General features: G+C 39.7%; 1 protein-coding gene and 1 long non-coding RNA gene across 4 annotated transcripts in view; both read left to right on the top strand.

Annotated features, from left to right (window-relative positions):
• Positions 1–1,355, top strand: part of LOC106087778 (titin) — a 64,579-nt gene extending 63,224 nt beyond the window's left edge. For all 3 annotated transcript variants that reach the window (XM_059364654.1, XM_059364615.1, XM_059364595.1), the window contains one exon: positions 221–1,355. The gene's annotated coding sequence lies outside the window, so the exon portion shown is untranslated. The remainder of the gene's footprint in view (positions 1–220) is intronic.
• Positions 1,356–4,516: 3,161 nt separating this feature from the next.
• Positions 4,517–21,462, top strand: part of LOC106087785 (uncharacterized) — a 95,850-nt gene continuing 78,904 nt past the window's right edge. Inside the window, exons 1-2 of the long non-coding RNA XR_009396514.1 lie at positions 4,517–4,712; positions 4,780–5,449. This is a non-coding gene — a long non-coding RNA (uncharacterized LOC106087785). The remainder of the gene's footprint in view (positions 4,713–4,779; positions 5,450–21,462) is intronic.

Here is a 21,462-nt window from a genome sequence, read left to right as displayed (position 1 = left end):
ATATACATATACATTCTTCATTCTTAACTGTTTAGCCACAGAATCTTCAATTTAGGTCACCTTTCCTTAACACACCCAAAATTTCTAATAATATTATGCCTGATGGCAGATATGGATTTTAGATATCATTTATACAATTTGGATCATTTGCATAAAATGTCGACTCTTGCGATAGCACCGGAGTAATTCATGAATGTTTTATTTATTTATCTATTTGCAGAATTCAAAAATTAGGAATTGCATTACAGAGCCTGATCATTTTTCTAATAGCGGAGAGGGCGGACAGAGTTGCTGCTGTAAGCTGATGTTCAACTATGCTGAATACCCTTACATCAATCATCCTTGGAAGTACCCGGCACATTAACAGTGAATAGAAAAGATTTCCTCCAGCTGGCACACCTTTTCAATGTCATAAAGTATCGCTTAGAACGCACCAGTTGCGTCAATCAGAACACACCATCGAATAAGGCGTGACGTACATGACGTACTAGCCCGAAGTATACACAACACTATCCAATACCTTTTAGTTTTTAAAACTTAATTGTATTTTCTCGAAAGTCGCATTGCCCCATTCACGACGTCCCTTCAGGCCGACTTTCAAAGGATATATGAAATAAAATTGCTTTAATTATTCTATTCGTCATAACCATATGAATGATAAGAAGGTACAGCCAGTATTATCTTCTTCTCAGGCGAGAACATTGAATGATCTCCACTAATATGCAAGTTCACACACACACAGGCACACACACATCATTCGTAGCTTTCATCGGAAATACTCGTATGCTTAGAAGGATATTTTACATCCAACCACAATTACCCACATTAATAAATCAATGACTTCACGGATGTGATCTCCTCCACATCAATGCTACATTAAGAGAAAAAAAAAACCAAATGTTTTTAACGTAATGTATTGTTTTCTTTTTTACTTATTAAAAAAAATAAATGTTTTAAAATTCGCTTACATTTGAAGATGATGAAAAATGCCTAGTCCCTTAAATATTCCCATTCATGTTGGTAAGGCACAGGGCCAACCACTTGAGAACCTAGTCTTTGGCGATCTTGATGAAAAAAGAGGACGGAGCGGATTTCTGCTCACAGTCCCATTGCAAAGTAAAACAAATGATCCAACCCAAATATTATTCATCATTATTATAACCATAAGAAAACTTAAGGCAAACAAAAACAAAACTCCACTTTTATTAGATGTACTATTTAATTACATTAAAAATTATATATATGAAAAAAAGGAAGAAAAATAAATATGAATTCATACACGAACATTTGAAAACGTAAATAAAACAACAGCCACGCATATATGATTAATCAAATAAATGCTTAATGAAAAATAATTGCCATACTTTGCACTTATTCGGAGCAATTTCAATGTCTACATTGAAATTGTCTGACTCTCCAATGAAAGGACCAAGAAGAGGTAAGTGATAAAGGCTAAGAAGACAATTCATGAGTACTATTAATTTTAATGCCCATCACCTTAGTATCGGGGGTGTACTATTCTAGTCATTCGCTTTAGAGGGCCTAAAAATATTAATCTGCGACCATAAAATGTACTAGCTGGACAGGGTGCGCTCCGGTGTGCCTACTTTCACTCTCTTTTTTTATCTGAGCCCTATACGGTCACGTCAGGAAAAAAGTTTTGTTTGGGGGTGCTGGTATTATATTGGTGGTCTTCTCCCAAATACCTTTCATTAGAGCCGTATATTGCTATGGTCGGTAAATATGTCCGGTATGGGGGCGTTTTTGAGAGTGAGGCGGATCCCCATATATCAGATTCGTGGTCTCAAATACCTTTAATTTCATTCCCATATTGTCATTATTGGCTTATATTCCATTTGGCTGGTGGCTTTGGAGGTGGGGCGGCCCTTAGATATCCCACCCATCTCCGAGATCTGGCGTTTTTGCAAACAGGGTAAGTTTGGATGTTAGATCTACTTCATTCTCTTGGATTTGGTGGTGGATTGGAGTAGACAAACACTTTGCCCCAAAGGTGAATATCAGATTCATACTCCACTCCCGAAAATCACATTGGATTGGATTGGTACATATTGTATTGCTATAGTCGGTATATATGTGTGGTATAGGGGGAGTTTATGAGGTGCGGCGTCGCTAAAACAATTGGCCATGAAACAGATATAGGTTTGAGCCCCTTTTTATCATAATCCACAAATATGTCCAGTTTGAGGGGTACACAGGGTAGGGCGGCCACTGAAAAAATATCAGCATCATGCTCTACTCTCAAATTACCTTAATTTGAATCCTAATTGCCATTGGTTTAGAGGAAGTTTATGGGTTGGCACGACTCCCAAACATTTGGCCTCAAACTTGGATATCAAATTCGTTTTCTTCTAACAAATACCTATGTTTTATCACCATATAAGGCAATCATGAGCGGTTTGAAGGGAGTTTAGAGGCGGATTTTGTTTGAGTCCCATAATGTCAATCATTTTGAAGGAGGCTATCAAGATATTCAGAACTAGGGGGTCTCGTTCAGATGCACACTAATTAAATTTTTTGAATTGGTTATCTATATTAAAAATCATATTTCAAAGCGACCACTTGGGATACTGCATTCTTAACGATCCGCAGGTCCTCCTGCTCCCCAGGTCCTCCTGCACCCAATTTGAACGTAAAAAGTGTACTCTACTACCAAAAACCTTTTATTTCTGTCCTATTCTATCCTGAACGGCCTTCGTATATTATTTCATATTGTTCTTAATTCCTTCTCTGTCCTCTAACACGACCTTTCATTTGAGTACAATATATTCTCGGTCATCCTACATGACAGTTTGGAGAGGGTCGGCATGGGGGAGGGTCCGCCCCGCCTTCGGATATCAAAAAATGTAGTTCACTATTTTCACCGGGGGCTTAAACTCTACCATCTCTGAAAATTTCAAGAGAATCGGTTCAGCCGTTTTTGAGTCTATACGGAACAGACAAACAAACAAACAAAGCGCAACAATTTCATGTTTATATTGTATAATAGACTAGCTGAATCGGGCCCGCCCCGCTGCGCCTTCTTTTACTTTATATGGAACAAAATTATTCTTTCAATAATTATTTTCAACAAAGAGCTTTAAGTGAAATACCATGCTACGAAAATAAAATATGTATATTGCAAAAGCTTACAATATAAATGCTTTTATCTGAATTCCGTATGATCTTTACTGGTCTATGAATTCGCTCGCAGGGTTAAGGGTCATTAACGTTTGGGTGTTAGATATACCCCATTATTAAAAGCCTTCATATTATCATGATGACCGATTAAAGGGTGTTTTCAGGGATGAGGTGGTCCCTTAGACTCTTGGCCCAGAAAAAAATATCAGCATCGTTCTCTTCTCTCAAATACCATTTATTTGAACCCCATATTGCCATTGGTTTAAGGGGAGTTTATGAGATAAGACGTCCTCATTTGTTGTTTGTGGGGTGTTTTAGGGAAGGAGTCGACCCCAAATACCTTTCATTTGAGCCCCACATTGACGTGGTTGGTAAATATCCCCGATTTAGGGAAGTTTTGCGGATTGGGGCGATTCTCCATACACTTATCCCTGAAAATATATCAGCATCGTGCTCTACTCTACTCTATCATTTATTTGTACCCCATATTGCCATTGGCCTCAAAATTGGATATCAAATTCGTTTTCTAATCTCAAATACCTTTCATTTAAAGCCCTTATTGCAAAAGTCAGCAAATATGTCCAGTTTAGGGTATGGGCTCTAAAAACTATCAATAACGAAATCCACTCTTAAGACCCGAAATTGTCATGGTGAGAAAATACGTTTTATTTGGGCGTTGTTACAGGGGTGGAACGTCCTCTAGGCAGTTGATATCAGATTCATGGTCTACTCCCAAATACCTTTCAGTTGATATCAGATTCGTGGTCTACTCCTAAATACCTTTCATTTGAGCCCCATATTTCCATAGTCGGCAAACATGACCAGTTTCGGAGGTGTTTTGGGGGATGGAGCGGTCGATCAGTGACTTGGCGCTGAAAATATATATCAGATTCGTGTTTTACTCTAAAATATTTCTTATTACAGCCCCATATTGGAATCGTCAGCAAATACGTCCACACTTTTTCCCGAATATTGATATCAGATTCGTGCTTTACTCTCAAAGACCCTCCATTTGAGCCCCATATTGCTATTGTAGTAAATTTGTCCTCTTTGGCGGTTGTTTTTGGAAGGGGGGGCCCCCATACACATGGTCCTACATTTGGATATCAGATTCGTATTCTACACTTAAACACCTTTTATTTGAGCCCCATGTTGTCATGATCAGTAAATAAGTCTTGTTTGGGGGGTGTTTTGCGGAAGGGGTGCACCCCCAGATCTTGGTCCCACATGTGACCTCTTTTATTTACAGTTTCTAGTATTTTACACACTTGTTGGGAAATAATGAGTTTTATTAAATTTTTGTTTTATTTATTAAAACATAATGTGTTTTGAAATTAAAAGCTGTCTATATGTCTATACAGAAAATTTTCATTTTCATTTCAATTTGAAAGACGATTAGTGTTAGACGTGTCAGAAAATATTTTATACGAAAAAAAAAAATAGAATTATTCGAAGATTTAATTGAGTAATTATTAAGGAGATAAAAGGATCACGAGCATACCACATCAATTTATTTTCAAATTTCGGACGACGAAATTAATTTTTCGACTAATTTTTATTTTCCTGTAGTTTGGGTAAGCATTTAATCTTTAAATATTGAAGTTCTTTCCTCTAAATTGCATCCCCGTTATTTTATCGCAGATCGCCGATTCCTCTGTGAATCGGCGCTGTCCACCAACAAAAGAAGAGGAAATCTCCAATCTCAAATTATCTGTATTGGTCCCAAATTGCCTTAGACATCAATCCCTTAATTATTATATAATCGGCCCCAAAGACCAATTGATGCCTTTTAAAGGCGGATATTGAGATTATTGATTCTACTAATATCAAGATCGAAGTCTTCTAATCGATGCTTTGATTGGAGCTCAAAGAAAGCAAAATTTTCTTAATTTGTCAAACGAAAATATCAAGACAGGAGTCTACCAATCGATAGTTTGATTAGAGCTCAATGAACCCAAAATTGACCTAAAATCCTGACTTGTCAAATCAATACATCAAATGCTAGAGTCTTCCCGTCCATAGTTTTATTGGAGCCCAATGGACACAGCATTTCCCTATTACCGAATTGTGTCAATTAAAGAATTCTGGGGATTCTCATTCTTTTTCAATTGGAGATAAAACAAGAATTATTTATAGTATATACATTTAGTTTATTTTTCCCATTATTACATTCAAAACAATTATTAAATTTATATGTTACTTTGATGCACGAGCAAAGCAAATTTGAAGCCTTAAATTTTATAACCACCCAGAACTATAGGAATTTCAAATCTCACGTCTGAAGGCCTAAGGACATCGTGGATATTAGCTGGTGAGTTTACATAATATTATTTAATTTGTTATGCTCATGTCACATTTTTATAATAACACAAATTCACGACACTTATCTTTGCTAAATGCTAGGTTTAGTTTTTATTTTTACGTAAACTATAGTTCTTTCTTTCAATATCATTCACTTTTAAAGATTACCTTTAATACAATCACTTTTTATTTGACTAAGTTTTATACCTTTAATTGCCACAAATCGATTACTATTATTTTTTGAATATATTATAACGATGTTTTAAATTTTTTTTTAATAACTCACAAAAGGTGAACTGTATGTCCATTAGTAGGAGATAAAATGGGCTGAAGGATTCGTCAGCATGGTTGGGTGGGTAGAGAATGGCAGTCAAATTACATCTAGACTGCTCCTGAGATCAGCTTCACTCTAATTTCTTCTACCCTTTATTTTTCTTTTATTTAATACCTTTACTATTCTTCTTTTCACTTACTATTCTTTTAAACTACCTTATTTTTACTTATATGGCAGCGAAACCAAGCCTACTTCCAACGGGAAAGAACCGCCCCAGGACTGAGCACGGCCGGCGGCGAGTAGGTAGCGACTCCCAGAGGAATTAGGGCCCAAGATGGTGGTTCATTACATTCTACTCTCAAATACCTCTCATTTGAGTCCCATATTGCCAAGGTCGGTAAATATGTTCGATTTAGGGGTGTTTTGGGGTTGGGGTGGTCCCCAAACACTTAGTCCGACAATTATATAGCAGATACGTTTTCTACTCTTAAATACCTTCAAATCAGTTAATAACCGGATATAGCTGCCATATAAACCGATCTGGGGTCTTGACTTCTTGAGCCTCTAGAGGTCGGAATTATTATCCGATTTGCCAGAGCAAATATTTTCTTTTATCCTTTTTTTGCCTAAGAAGAGATGGCGGGAAACGAACTCGACAAATCCGATCCATGGTGGAGGGTATATAAGATTCGGCCCTGCCGAACTTGGCACGCTTTTACTTATTATATAGAAGAAGATATAGAGTGCGCGAAATAAATATAAGTTCACCCCAACACATGGAGAAAAAAGTTAAAATTTTAGGAATTAAATACAATTTTTTTTTATTATTTATAAGTGTTTTAGTTATTTACAAAATTTTAACCGAAAGTTTTTAAATTTTTCAATAAAAATAACTTAAATATTTCAAATATACGGAAAACGGGTGCGAAATAATTATAGGCTAAGTTCGTTTTAGAGATTGGGCATGCAATTTTTACGAAAATTGACAAAAAGAAACACATTATTTCTGATTTGTTGACGATCAATGGATGTGATATTTGGTAAAATGTGGATTTAAATCTTTTTTTTCTTAGAAAAGCCCGAATACCTAGAAACCCTTTATTAGCGAAAGATAAAAAAAATTTAAGATTTTAGTTTTTTTTTTCGATTGTGAACATCTTCACCGACAGTATTAGGGCAGTATATAGGGCAATTACAACCAGGACGGTAAGGTCACGAACAGTCTTGCAGTGTTAGAAGGAGATTATCGCCTTCTCTGAAGATGGCAAAATCGGCATCGTTTGGGTGCCGGGCCATAACGGAGTAAGGGGAAATGAAAGGGGCAGACGACTTGGCGGTGAAGGCCAGAGGACTGCCGTCAATAAATTTGGTTAACCCGAAGCTCTTCGGGTCGACGCAGTCCCAGTTAAGGGAGTGGGCGACGAACGCGCATGCAACATTGTGGAACAGCGAAACGGTCGGTAGGACGGCGAAAATCCTATGGGGGATCCAGATCGTGAGAAGACGAAGCTATTACTGAAAAGAAACAAGAAGGAGGTCAGTATAGCTATTGGTATCATAAGGGACACATAGGACTACGAGCTAACTTATGTATGTAAAATCGGTGCGTCAAGTGATAACATGTGTAGGGCATGCGGGGAAGATGATGAGACATTGGAGCATTTCCTTTGTCATTGCCCGGCTTTCGCGTCTAACAGATACCGGCACTTAGGTGGAGACACAATACCAGACAAACAATAAAGGATTTTGTAAGTAGCACGGAATTCATAACTTAAAATTTTCGTTTTAGAGGTTACTTTATAGTTTTTAGAGCGTACAACAAGCGGATTACTAGCTTAGGTGTATGTCCATAGTGGCATGAGGCGGATTAATATCTGCACCCTCTTTTCAACCAAACGTAACCTAACCTAGATGTCAAACGTCTTTGAAATCGGACGATAGGGAGATCCGTAAATGTTTTTGAAAATTTCTTAAAATTGGGTTTAAATTGTAGTACAAGGTGGAGTACTTGGTGAACCCCGAAACTGTCGCAATGTCAAAACTCGATAATTATTTTGACAGATTTCATAAAAACTATTAGGAATAAGCAGAAATTTGGGTAGTGGTACGTCATGATTTGGGAAGCAAGCTACACCTGGCTCGGAATGCAACTAAAATAATCTCTGGGAATCATGAAGAAATGTTGGAAATATCGTTGTTGTAAAATGGTGAAACATTAGCAGCTTTCTTTCAAAAGTTTTGAAGTTTTGAATTGGCCTGCATGTAGTCCGGATATAAGTCCAAACGAAGTCGTAAAGGTAATCTTAGAACGAAAGGATTTTACCAATGGGAAGTAGAACGAATTCCTTCCGTGCGGAGTTCCAAGCTTCTTCTCCCATAGGACGCCTCCCCAGGTGGTGGATTGGAACCAACAAGTTAGCACAATCAGCGGGTGTCCCGCTTGCTCGGGTACGAATACGATCACGATGGGTTCGTGCAACAGGGTCGGCAGCGGATGAGCCAAAGGAAATGGGGGACGGTGGCGCTCGCAGATATTCAGAAGATTCACTATAAAAAAGCCCCACCTAGAGGGTCGCTGGCAGCCCCAGCACTAGATACCGATGTGATGGCCCAATCAGCCATCCATGTAAAAAAATAACGATTACAGAAACATAGAATGACAACCCCCCGATGACGGAAGCAGAACTCTCGCAGAAGCATCGAGACTTTACGAAGCCCAGAACAATATGTCACACTACAACCTAGACATCCTCGGTTTAAGTGAAGTACGATGGTTACCACTTAATTTTTTCAAGCCTTTTACTGACGCCGAAAGCAAAGCGAGCTCGTCTATCATACAATATTATATCTGAACGCATCATGACGGCAAAATTAAATTCAAAATTACGCAAAATATCGATTATACAATGCAAACAAAAAGCACAAAGTTCAACCTCTTAAACCCAAAAGACCCCGAAAGAGCGCGCGAATACAAAGCAACATTAACGGAGAAGAAGCAGCATGTACAGAGACGGCCACCTCTGTCATAGGTATTGCTCGACGATCTCAAAAACCATGGATAAACAACGAAACAATAGAGGAAATAAAAAACACCGAAAACGTCTACGCAATGGTCTGCTACGGGCAAAATCAAGTGTAACCAAAACCTCGGCCAGGACTGAATATCGCGCCTCCACCTTGCTGGTCAAGAGCCTAGTTCGCAGAGATAAGCGAATATATTTTAATATGCTGGCAGACCATACCGAAAATTCAGTTAATATTGAAACATGCGTGGTGTCTACGAGTCAATAAAACAAATGAGCGTTAACAATATACGGCCAACGGCAATAATAAAAGACGAGGACGGATCAGAATTAACATCACCCGAACAGCAATTAGAGCGATGGTGCGGTTTCGCTCCAAAGGACCAGCAACCGATGAAGTAAGCTCCGACCTTCTTAATCCCCCTTTGCGCAAAATCCCACGCTGGGATATATCTATGGCCCCACCCAGCTGCAAAAAAATTGAGGGCGTTCTGGTCTCACTTAAAAACGGCAAATCAGCCGGCCCTGATAATATACCTGCTTAACTGCTGCGGTATGGGGGACACCCCATAGCTCAAGCGATCACCCCAATAATCAGGGACGCCTGGGATACAAACGCTGTCCCCACGGTATAAAAGAAGGGGTAATGGTCACAATCCCAAAGAAGGGTGATCTCAACCAGCGTAAGAACTGGAGGGGGATACATTGCTAAACGCAATAAATAAGGTGATGGCAAGCCTTCTTCTGAAGCGTATTTCGCCTGCACTTGACAGCATTTTGAGGAAGGAACAGGCAGGTTTTCGACCAGGGCGTTCTTGTGCCGACCACATTAACTCCCTGCGCATAATCATTGAACAGTCTGCAGAATTTAATAGGGAGCCGACTTTTCGGGATCGACAAAGGAGTGAAGCAGGGTTGCATCCTGTCACCGACACATCCAGAACCAACTAATGCTTAGGCACCCTATGGACCCCCATTTATATATATTATATACATATTCTATCTGGACAGGGCCTACTCCGCTGTGCCTTCTTCTATTTATATAGAACAAAATTATCCTTTGAATATTTATTTTCTATAATTTAAGAGCTTATAGTGATATACCATGCTACGGAAATAGTATATGTATATCGCTTTACTAACAGTATAACAATATAAATGCATTTAGTCTATGAATTCGCTAGGATACTTAAGGGTCGTCTAAGTTTGGATGTTGGATGTTCTCCACTTAAAAAAAGCTTTATACTCTCATTGGGATGTTGGGAGTGGGAACTCCCTCAGGAAGGTGATATGTGGGTTTTGGGGTGGTGTGGACTAGGACCTTGAACCCTCTTTGGTGATGGTTTTGGGGAAGGGGCGTTGCCTCAAATACATGGTCCCACATTCGGATATCACATGGTAAAGGGTAGACCCCCAGAAAATTGGTCCTGAAAGTGGATATCAATTTCGATTTATGCTCCCCAATACCTTTAATTTGAGCCCCATATTGTTATGGTCTGAAATACCTTTCATTAAAACCACTTATTGGAAAATATGTCCGATTTGGGGTATGGGCCTTAAGAAATATCTTTATCGAGCTCTACACTCTTTAAGACCCAAATTGTCATGGTGAGTAAATACGTCCTATTTGGGGGTGGGACGTCACCAGACAGTTGGCCTCAAATGTCAATATCAGATTCGTGGTCTACTCTCAAATACCTTTCATTTAAGCCCCATATTTCTATAGTCCGCATACATGTCCTGTCTGGGGGGAGTTTTGGGGAATGAGGTGCCACTCAATGATTTGGCCCCGAAAATATATTTCAGATTCGTGTTCTACTTTAAAATATCTATTATTAATTATCATAATTTGGTATTAACTATCATAATTTGGTGGTGTTACCCTTTTTCCCGAATATTGATATCAGATTCATGCTTTTCTTCCAAAAACCTTTCATTTGCTGTCCATATTGCTATAGTCGTAAATTTGTCCCCTTTGGCGGTGTTTTTGGGAGGGGACACTTGGTCGCACATTTAGGTGTGTTTTGTGGGTTGGGGTGATCCCCCAAACACTTAGTCCCACATTTGGGTATCAGATTCGTATTGTACTCTTAAATACCTTTCATTTGAGTCCCATATTGTCGTGATTGGTCTATATATATATTTGGTAGGCTATGGGCTGGGGCGTCCCGGCTAGGTACCCCATCCCAAATTTGGATACCAAATTTTTGGTTAATATAAGAGAGCACACAAAATTTCGCTTAGAGTTTCTGAAAATAAGGGTAAGGGTCCGCCCCCCTTCAGATATCAAAAAATGAAGGACCCTATTTTCACCACGGGTCATTATGCACGATCTATGAACATTTCAAGAAAATCGGTTCAGCCGTTTTTGAACTAAACAAACAAACAAACACAAATTGATTTTTATATATAAGACTAGCTGGACATGGCGCGTTTCACTGTGCCTTCTTTCACTCTATTATTTTAGCTGAGCCCAATACTGGCACGGTTAGGAAAAGTCCTGTTTGGGGGTACTGCATTACGGTTATGACGGCCTTTCAGATATTTCGCCCCAATCTGGATATCATATTGGTGCTCAACTACCAAATTTCTTTCATTTGAGGCTTTTATTGCTATGGTCGGTAAAAATGTCCGGTATGGGACACTTTTTTGGAGGTGTGGTGCACCAGATTCGTGCACTATTGGTTTAAATTTCCATTCGGCCACCTTAAATAAGAATATATTAAATTTATATTTTTGGGTTATGATAAACAAACACAATTTCGCGTAAATCGCCCTACCAATCTCCGAGATCTGGCGTTTTTGAAAATACGTTAAGGGGAGGCTCCTCCCATTAAAGTTTGGATGTTAGATCTACTTCATTCTCTTGGTTTTTGATGGTGAATTGGAGTAGCCAAACCCTTTGCCCCGAAAGTGGATATCCGATTCATACTTTACCCCAAAAACCATATTGGAGCTACATATTGCTAGAGTCGGTATATATATGTGATTCAGGGGGAGTGTATGAGATGAGACCCCTTTTTGCCATAATCCACCAATATGTCCAGTTTGGGGGGTATTTGAGGTGGGGCGACCACCCTCGAACTTTGCCCTGAAAAAATATCAGTATCGTGCTCTAATGTTAAATACCTTTTATTTGAGCAGCAGTTGCAATTGGTTTAGAGGGAGTTTATGGGGTGAGACTACCCCCAAACACTTGGCCTCAAATTTGGATATCAAATTAGTTTTCTACTTTCAAATTACTTTTCTACTACGAATTCCTATTATTTATTTCCATAGTAGGCAAACATGGCCAGTTTGAAAGGAGTTTAGGGGGCGGACCCTGAAAGTGTACTCTACTACCAAAGACCTTTTATCGGCCTTCATATATTATTTTTAATTCCTTTTTTTTTGGGTAGGATAGGAGGAGGGGGATGCCCTCTGACAAATCCTTTCATTTGAGTATATTATATTCTCGGTCGTCCTACATGACAGTTTGGTGTTGTTTTTATTTTGAGTAGAGGGTCGCTCCTCCCGACGCTAGGACCCAAAAATAATTTATTTCAGTCCTTTATTGTTGCGATATACATGTCCTGCTGAATGGCTGGACGTGACCCAGATCCTTGAATCCTTTTATCGACATTAGATTCGAACTCTACTGACATAGACCTTTCTTTAATTCACAAGTCCTATTGAAGGGTATTTAGTGGGGGGCCTGTCCCAGACTCTATCCCCAATATGAATACCAGATTCGTAGTCAACTCCCAAAGACCTTTCATTTGATATCCATTTTGTGACGTTGGACATTCATGCCCGTGGATACCTTGGACCAAATTCTTATAACAGATGTGTACTCAACTTTCATTTGATATCCATATTATCCCAATTGGTAAATAAGCCCTGCTGGGGAGTTTTGGGGGTTGGGAGGCGCCTCAGATACCAAGGAATACATTTTTATGAGTTTTTAACTCTACTTTTAAAAACCTTTCATTTGATATCCATATTGTCCTAATTGCTAAATATGCCCTGCGGGGAGGTTTCGGGGGTAGGGAGGCCCCTCACACACCAAAGAATAAATTTTTATTTCAGATTTGTACTCTGCTTTTATTTACCTTTCATTTGATACCCATATTGCCCAAAGCGGTGAAAGAGTCCTGTTGGGGGGTCTGTTTAGGGGTGGGGGACTCCCCTGAACACTTTGGGCAAAATTTTTATAGCAAGTTCGTACTCTACTCTTAAATACCGTTCACTTGATACCCATATTGTCCCAATCGGTAAACATGCCCGTCCGGTGGGTTTTGGGATGGGGCGTCCCTCTAGGTTATTTGACCAAAAAATTTTATACCAATTTCGTGTTTTTGGGGTACCATAAGGTGGCATACAAAATTTTGCTTAAATCGGTGCACACATCCCCGAGATCTGGCGTTTTTGAGAATTGGGGTAAGAGGGAGGTGTCGTCTCAGGTATCCGATCGGAAACCTCTTCCCTTCCTTCCAGGTTTCCTATCGTCGCCTCGATTATACCGCGATGGTATGAGCTACTCCCATCCTCGATCCAATCTTCCATCGCCTCAAGTCTCTTAGCCGTAATGGCTGCCTCACATATAATCTGTATATCAATGGGTCGGATATGGAATAGTCTCCAGTGCCTTAGTGGTCTGTTTTCTGAACCTGTTGTGTGGTCCATATGTTGCACTTTTTCTCCATAGCAGTCCACCAAACTATTGAGGGGTAAGTAAGTATTGATCTAATCATGCTTCTGTAGAGTCAGTGGACTATTCTCGGATTCAGACCCCATTTCCAGCCTACGGCCCGTCTTCATAGTGCCCAATACTTGTGAGCCTTCTCAGTACGCTCCTGAATGTGACACTTCCAATTAAGTTTCCTATCCAAGATCACACCTAAGTATTTGAACTTGAACTTATCAGATACATCGCAATCGTTATATTGAGGAAACGTGGTGCATCAAATTGGCCCATTTTCGATTTCCTCGTAAACAGGCATATGTCAGTCTTCTCTGGGTTAAAATTGGATAACAGTTCGCTGGATGTCCTACTCTTTACCATGGTATTCACAATGCGTTCGGTTTTGAGTATAGATGAGGTATTGCTTATAGGCCTGTAGGCCTTTGTGTCGCATAACTTGCCTTGCCGGGCTTGGGAATAAACATCATCCTTGCCCCCTGCCAGGCTTTCGGAGTGTATGCAAATCCTAGACACGCTGTGAAAATAGTTGCCAGATAGTCGGCGTCCGGAAATATTCCATCAGGTTCGGGTGACTTAAATGGTTTGAAGCTCCTCAAGGCTTCCTTTGCCATAAATTCGTTTATGATAAACCTTCGATCCACCTCATTATTCCAAGATTCAGGTGTCTCCGTGAGTCCCGTCGTATCCTGTGGAAAATGCCTCAACAAGTCCTCCGTTGTTTCTGCTCTCACTCCCATGTCGTCTACTAACGTCTCAGTTTGGATATGGGTTTTTAAGAGAAACTTTTTCATCTTGGCGGCGTCGTGGACGATATCGACCTGTTCGCAGAAAAGCTTCTAGGAGGCACGTATTGCCGCTCTGGTAATCTTATTTTATTCCTTGAGACGTGTGGAATACACATCCCAATTTACTTCCGCTTTGTTACGACGTGCTCTGTTAAAAAGTCCTCTTTCCCAATATTGCGAATCTCTCCTGTCAATCTGGTTCTCTTGAGCTGACTCCACTAGTGCAGTTGTAATCCAGTTGACATTGTCGTCAATGTCTTCTATGCTTGGACAATCTAAATTATCTTGCCCAAGTCTTCTTCTGAGTATTCTTCCGAATTTTGTCTAGTTGGGTTTTAACTTAATCCGGAAGCTTATCGTATTCGGCGTTGGCTGTGCTTTTCTAAACCTAATGTAGCGATGGTGAGAGAAAGAGTGTTCCATGGAGACCCTCCAATCCTGAGCCACATAGATTAGATTTTCCGAACATATTGCCACATCTCTTACTCTCATCACTGATACTCCCACCCATGGCTTTGCACACCCATAACGAATGCTTAAGAAGAAAGTAAAAAAGCGTTAAGTTCGGCCGGGCCGAACTATGGATACCCACCACCTCTGGTAAATATGTAAACCATCTTTCTTCAAAATCCGGTGAAAAATGCATACCTTATGCCCCATAGCAGCTATATCGAAATATGTTCCGATTTGGACCAAATTCTAATAAGTATAATTCATTGTTCAATTGTGTATAACAAAATAGTGGTCTTTTTAGTAGCTACTATATCTAAAAATAAACCGATCTATCGACGTTAAATCGAAATATCGATCGACTTTAAATCGAAATATCGGTCCATATGGCAGCTACATCCAAATCTGGACCGATTTGGGCCAAGTTGAAGAAAAATGTCGAAGAGCCTAACACAACTCACTGTCCCAAATTTCGGCGAACTCGGACAATAAATGTGCGTTTTATGGCCCCAAACCCTTAAATCGAGAGATCGGTCTATATGACAGCCATAACCAAATCTGGACCGATCTGTGTCATATTGCAGAAGTATGTCAAGCAGCTTAACTTAACTGACTGTCCCAAATTGCGGCGACATCGGACAATAAATGCGCCTCTTATGGGCCCAAAGCCTTAAATCCAGAGATCGCTCTAAATGACAGCTATATCCAAATCTAGACCCATCTGAGCCAAATTGAAGAAGGATATCGAAGGGCCTTACACAACTCACTGTCCCGAATTTCAGCGAAATCGGATAATAAATGCGGCTTTTATGGTCCTAAGACCCTAAATCGGCGGATCGTTCTATATGGGGGCTATATCCAGATACGGCCCTGCTTATGGACAAAAAAAGAATCTGCGCAGACGGACGGACATGGCTGGATCGTCTTAGATTTTTACGCTGATCAAGAATATCTATATTCTATAGGGTCGGAAATGGATATTTCGATGTGTTGCAAACGGAATGACAAAATGAATATACCCCCATCCTACGGTGGTGGGTATAAAAAAACCAACCACAATTTGGTGTGTCTATGCTTCTTCTTGTTGTGATTGAAAATTAATTCCTCATTTTCATTGCTTTTCTTTAAGGAAAATTAATTTTCATATATATTCGTCGCTTCTCTGAAAAATATCTTTCGGTTGATGCCAATTTCATTAAAATCCATTCAACCGTTTGGCCGTAATATGTACTGGGTGATTTTTTTGAGGTTAGGATTTTCATGCATTAGTATTTGACAGATCACGTGGGATTTCAGACATGGTGTCAAAGAGAAAGATGCTCAGTATGCTTTGACATTTCATCATGAATAGACTTACTAACGAGCAACGCTTGCAAATCATTGAATTTTATTACCAAAATCAGTGTTCGGTTCGAAATGTGTTTCGCGCTTTACGTCCGATTTATGGTCTACATAATCGACCAAGTGAGCAAACAATTAATGCGATTGTGACCAAGTTTCGCACTCAGTTTACTTTATTGGACATTAAACCAACCACACGAATGCGTACAGTGCGTACAGAAGAGAATATTGCGTCTGTTTCTGAGAGTGTTGCTGAAGACCGTGAAAGACCGATTCGTCGCCGTTCGCAGCTATTGGGTTTGTGTTATTCGACCACATGGAAGATTTTACGCAAAGATCTTGGTGTAAAACCGTATAAAATACAGCTCGTGCAAGAACTGAAGCCGAACGATCTGCCACAACGTCGAATTTTCAGTGAATGGGCCCTAGAAAAGTTGGCAGAAAATCCGCTTTTTTATCGACAAATTTTGTTCAGCGATGAGGCTCATTTCTGGTTGAATGGCTACGTAAATAAGCAAAATTGCCGCATTTGGAGTGAAGAGCAACCAGAAGCCGTTCAAGAACTGCCCATGCATCCCGAAAAATGCACTGTTTGGTGTGGTTTGTACGCTGGTGGAATCATTGGACCGTATTTTTTCAAAGATGCTGTTGGACGCAACGTTACGGTGAATGGCGATCGCTATCGTTCGATGCTAACAAACTTTTTGTTGCCAAAAATGGAAGAACTGAACTTGGTTGACATGTGGTTTCAACAAGATGGCGCTACATGCCACACAGCTCGCGATTCTATGGCCATTTTGAGGGAAAACTTCGGAGAACAATTCATCTCAAGAAATGGACCGGTAAGTTGGCCACCAAGATCATGCGATTTGACGCCTTTAGACTATTTTTTGTGGGGCTACGTCAAGTCTAAAGTCTACAGAAATAAACCAGCAACTATTCCAGCTTTGGAAGACAACATTTCCGAAGAAATTCGGGCTATTCCGGCCGAAATGCTCGAAAAAGTTGCCCAAAATTGGACTTTCCGAATGGACCACCTAAGACGCAGCCGCGGTCAGCATTTAAATGAAATTATTTTCAAAAAGTAAATGTCATGGACCAATCTAACGTTTCAAATAAAGAACCGATGAGATTTTGCAAATTTTATGCGTTTTTTTTTTTTAAAGTTATCAAGCTCTTAACAAATCACTCTTTATCACAAAATCGACTTTATAAAACCTTGACCGTTAAGTAATATAATATTCTTGTCTCTGGAAGAAAAATGTGTAAAAGTGGTGGCGTAAGCTGATAACGTGGCAAAAGCGGTTAGGGAAAAGTTTCCCAGCACTCTAAGAGATATACGTCAGGAAGCTCTATGTGCAACAGGGAAGTGGGCTTCTGAAAAGGGTCTAGGCGTAAATCCGTGCAAGACAGAAGTAGTTCTTTTCAGCAGGAGATACAAGTTACCAACAGTATCCTTGGGAGAAGAAAATGTTTCATATACAGAAAGCGCAAAATACCTGAGTGTTATGTTGAACAGGAAATTGAACTTCATATCGAACATTTTGGAAAGGGCAAAAAAGCCCTTGGGGGGTTTAGACCGCGTGTCATGCGTTGGCTATATACTGCAGTTGTCAGACCTATAATGCTATATGGTATTGTGGTCTGGTGGACGGCGCTTCAAAATTCCACCTACTGCTCAATACTTAACCCGATCCTGATTTAATCTGATGCACTGAATTCAATACTATATCTAAAGCCTACATCTAATGAATTAATGGTATATTTAACTTAATGCCTACATCTAATGACATTTTAGCTAGATAAATTGCTGCGACCACTGCCGTGAGGCTAAGGGAGCTTTCATGTGGCGGCAACGGGCACTGTGTTGGTTCCAAAATAGACGGCCAGATGGGCTTTGGGGTGTATTCTAAAGATCTAAAACTGATCAAGCGGAGATCCTTGCAGTTATGGAAGTGGTGGAATAACTATGATTTAATGTCATAACGACGATTGGCGTAAATATTTTCTCGGATAGCCAGGCAGCCATTAAATCCCTGGAGAACGTATTTTTGAACACAAAAACCGCCCTCGACTGTCGCAGATCTTTCAACGAGATGTCTAAACAGTTCAAAATTCACCAGTTCAGGGTGCCGGGCCACATAGATATCCCAGGGAAGTATAAAGCAGACGAGCTTGCGAGACTAGGAACTACCTTATACACTCCAGGGACACTGGAATCTGTAGGTATGTTTCTAGCGACATGTAAGCTAAGTTTTCAGGACTATGCCCGAAGGACAACGAATGATAGATGGTCACAAAGAGGGGCTGTGAGCACTCCAAAACTATGAGGCCTCATCTAGACTTGAAGAGGTCTACTGCTTCACTCTCATTGGCTAGAATAGACGTCTCAGTCATTGTGTCCGTCATGACAGGTCACTGTCTAATCGGAAAACATGCTGACAGACTGAAGGTTGCCAGCAACGACTTTTGCAGAAGCTGTGAGGACATCGAAGAAGAAGAGACTATAAAACACCTTCTGGGTGCGTGTGTCTCGAACTGGCAGTCAAAAGGAGTTCCACTTTAGGTTCTCATTACTTTGAGAACCTGTCTGATTTAGCCGATGTGAACACTCGCAAATTGTTGGGCTTTTTAAAGCGATCTGGATGGTTCAACTTGGAGGCATCTTCCTTCTTCTGTACCTGTGGTATCACAATCGACGAAAACGTCTACAGAGTCTGATGGCAGACTGCTACTTAAAGCTCACCTAACCTAATTATTTCTACTACATAATGCAAATAAAACCTTACTTTCGTTTATACTCCTTATACCTGATATGTTAGTTTTCATCAAATAAGAAAAAGAGAATAGTTTTCAAGAAATACATGAATATGTCCATATTTATATGTAATTAATTAAGGGCTATCATACGATAAATTTGTGTGAAATTGGTATTAATTTCGAATTATGTCCAAAACATGTTGAAATTGGGTTCAGATATCACAATTTTTTCAAAATTTCAACTAGATTTTGGGTCACCCGCATATAACTAAAATAAGGAATTGTGTGTGCTAAACGGGACAGAAAAATCTTAAGGGTCAAATCATGTTCAATTTTACTACCATTTAGTTAAATTTTCATTCACTTGGCGTTAATTTTTTGAGTGCAAGTGCCATAGAATTCCTCAGAAGTCCCGCAAAATAGCGAAAGCGTGCACAGATGTGGGTTGTGTACATAAACTTATTTGATTTATTTTCATACTCTCCACAATAGGATGGGGTGTACTTATTTCGCCATTCTATTTGTAACTCCTCGAAATATTCGTCTAAGACCCCACAAAGTATATATATTCTTGATCGTCATGACATTTAAGTCGATCTAGTCCGTCCGTCTGTCAAAAGAACGCTAACTATCGAAGGAGTAAAGCTAGCCACTTGAAATTTTTTGCACAAATACTTCTTATTAGTGTACGTCGATTGGGATTGTAAATGGGCTATATCGGTCCATAACCCGATATAGCTGCCATATAAACCGATCTTGGATCTTGACTTGTTGAGCCACTAGAGGGCACAATTCTTATCCGATTTGGCTGAACTTTTGCATGAGGAGTTCTATTATGACTTCCAACAACTGTCTTGAGTATGGTTTAAATTGGTCCATAACCTGATATAGCTGCCATATAAACCGATCTTGGATCTTGTCTTCTTGAGCCACTAGAGGCCTCAATTCTTATCCGATTTTACTGAAATTTCGCATGACATGTTTTGTTATGACTTCTAATAACTGTGTCAAATATGGTTCAATTCGATCCATAACCTGATATAGCTGCCATATAAACCGATCTGGGATCTTGACTTCTTTAGCCTCCAGAGGGCGTAATTATTATCCTATTGGGAACGGCTTCTCCCATGACCTTCAACCTACGTGTCAAATATGGTCCGAATCGGTCTATAGCTTGATGCAGCTCCCTTATAAAGCGATCTCTCTATTTTATTTCTACATCATGAGCATTTCGTAAATTTATTTGACTGAATGAAAAATGCAATTCTGCAACAAATGTAAAACAAAGCAACCCGCAAAAATTAAACAAATTTTAACTTTGAAAAGCAAAAACACTACTCCAAGTGTGGCAACACCGAATAACACTCGGTTTCAAGCGTCAAAGATGACAATTTTTTTTAACTTTTCCGCGTCGGTTTTGTGGAATTTGCGCTTATTCTCTTTTGGCCTCTAGTACTGCCCCTATTTATAACCAAAAGTGGTAGGCTGATCTCAAATCTTGGTAGGTTTTTCCAACATACATATACGAAAATACCAAGTTAATTACTGAAACAATCGCCGGAAAAAACTCAAAACTAATTCACTTCAAGTCGTTTCTGTGTATTCGTAAGGATTGCAGAATATAAAACCATGGATGTTACTGTTACAAGGGGTCACTGCTTCCAATTTCAGGAAAAAGGGCGTAAGTTTGGGTATTGACTTTAACAGGTACGAGTGTTAAGGAATCTCTTCTAGATTTCATAAATCTGGGTAGGAAATGGGGGTTTTGTGTTTTTAATACGTTCAGTCGCACAACAGGCATATGTGGCAGCTGCATACAAATATGGCCAAGTCTGGCTCATACTCATGGTCCATTCAAGTCGAAAATGGGTAGTGAAAGCGCCTTTCTGGGTTCAAACTCTTAAATTGGGAGATCGCTCTATCCAAACTCGGTATGGTTGTTAATGGAAATCGGGACAGAAATACGACTTTATGAACCGAAGATTTCTCATGGGGAGATCAGTATAAAGGCTGTAGAGTGATTTCATCAAACAGAGGGACGGGTATGTTTAGATCCGCTATGAGTAACGACGATCTAGTGCTTTGTAGAGTTGAAAATGTATATACATAATTTGATTTGATGTGTTCAAAATGGAATCTCAAAATGGCCAACTGTTCGGCGGTGGCTAAAAATACACATTATACTACATTGTTGGCTTGTAGAACATTTCGTTGGTTTTGGTCTGGTTTGGTTGGATTTTTCTTAAATTTTGGGAGAAGATAATTTTCTGTTGTGGCAACACTGGGTATAGGTAGTATCTATTTTTATACACACCACCATGGGATGGGGGTATACTAATCTAATCATTCCGTTCGTAGCATCTCAAAATAATAGTCTTAGACCCCATGAAGCATATTTATTATTGATTGTCTCGACGTTCTAAGTCGATCAAGCCACGGTCGTCCGTCTGTAGAAATCACGATAGCGGTCAAACGCGAAAAGCTAGCCTCTTGAAGATTTGCACATATACTCATTATTAAAATAGATCGTTGGGGATAGCATAGGCGCCAACAACTGTGCCAAATACGGTCCAAGTCAGTGTATAATTTGACATAGCTCGGTTCCTAGATGCTTTAAGTTTTGCTGGTTTAACAGAAGTTTGGTACGTGGAGCAAAATGATGCCCTTCAACTAAATTTATTTTGTATAAATTATTGGCAGAACCCA

This window comes from Stomoxys calcitrans, chromosome 1, assembly GCF_963082655.1.
Source record: "Stomoxys calcitrans chromosome 1, idStoCalc2.1, whole genome shotgun sequence".
Classification (NCBI taxonomy): Eukaryota; Metazoa; Arthropoda; class Insecta; order Diptera; family Muscidae; genus Stomoxys; species Stomoxys calcitrans.
This window is presented reverse-complemented; position numbering and strand designations above follow the sequence as displayed.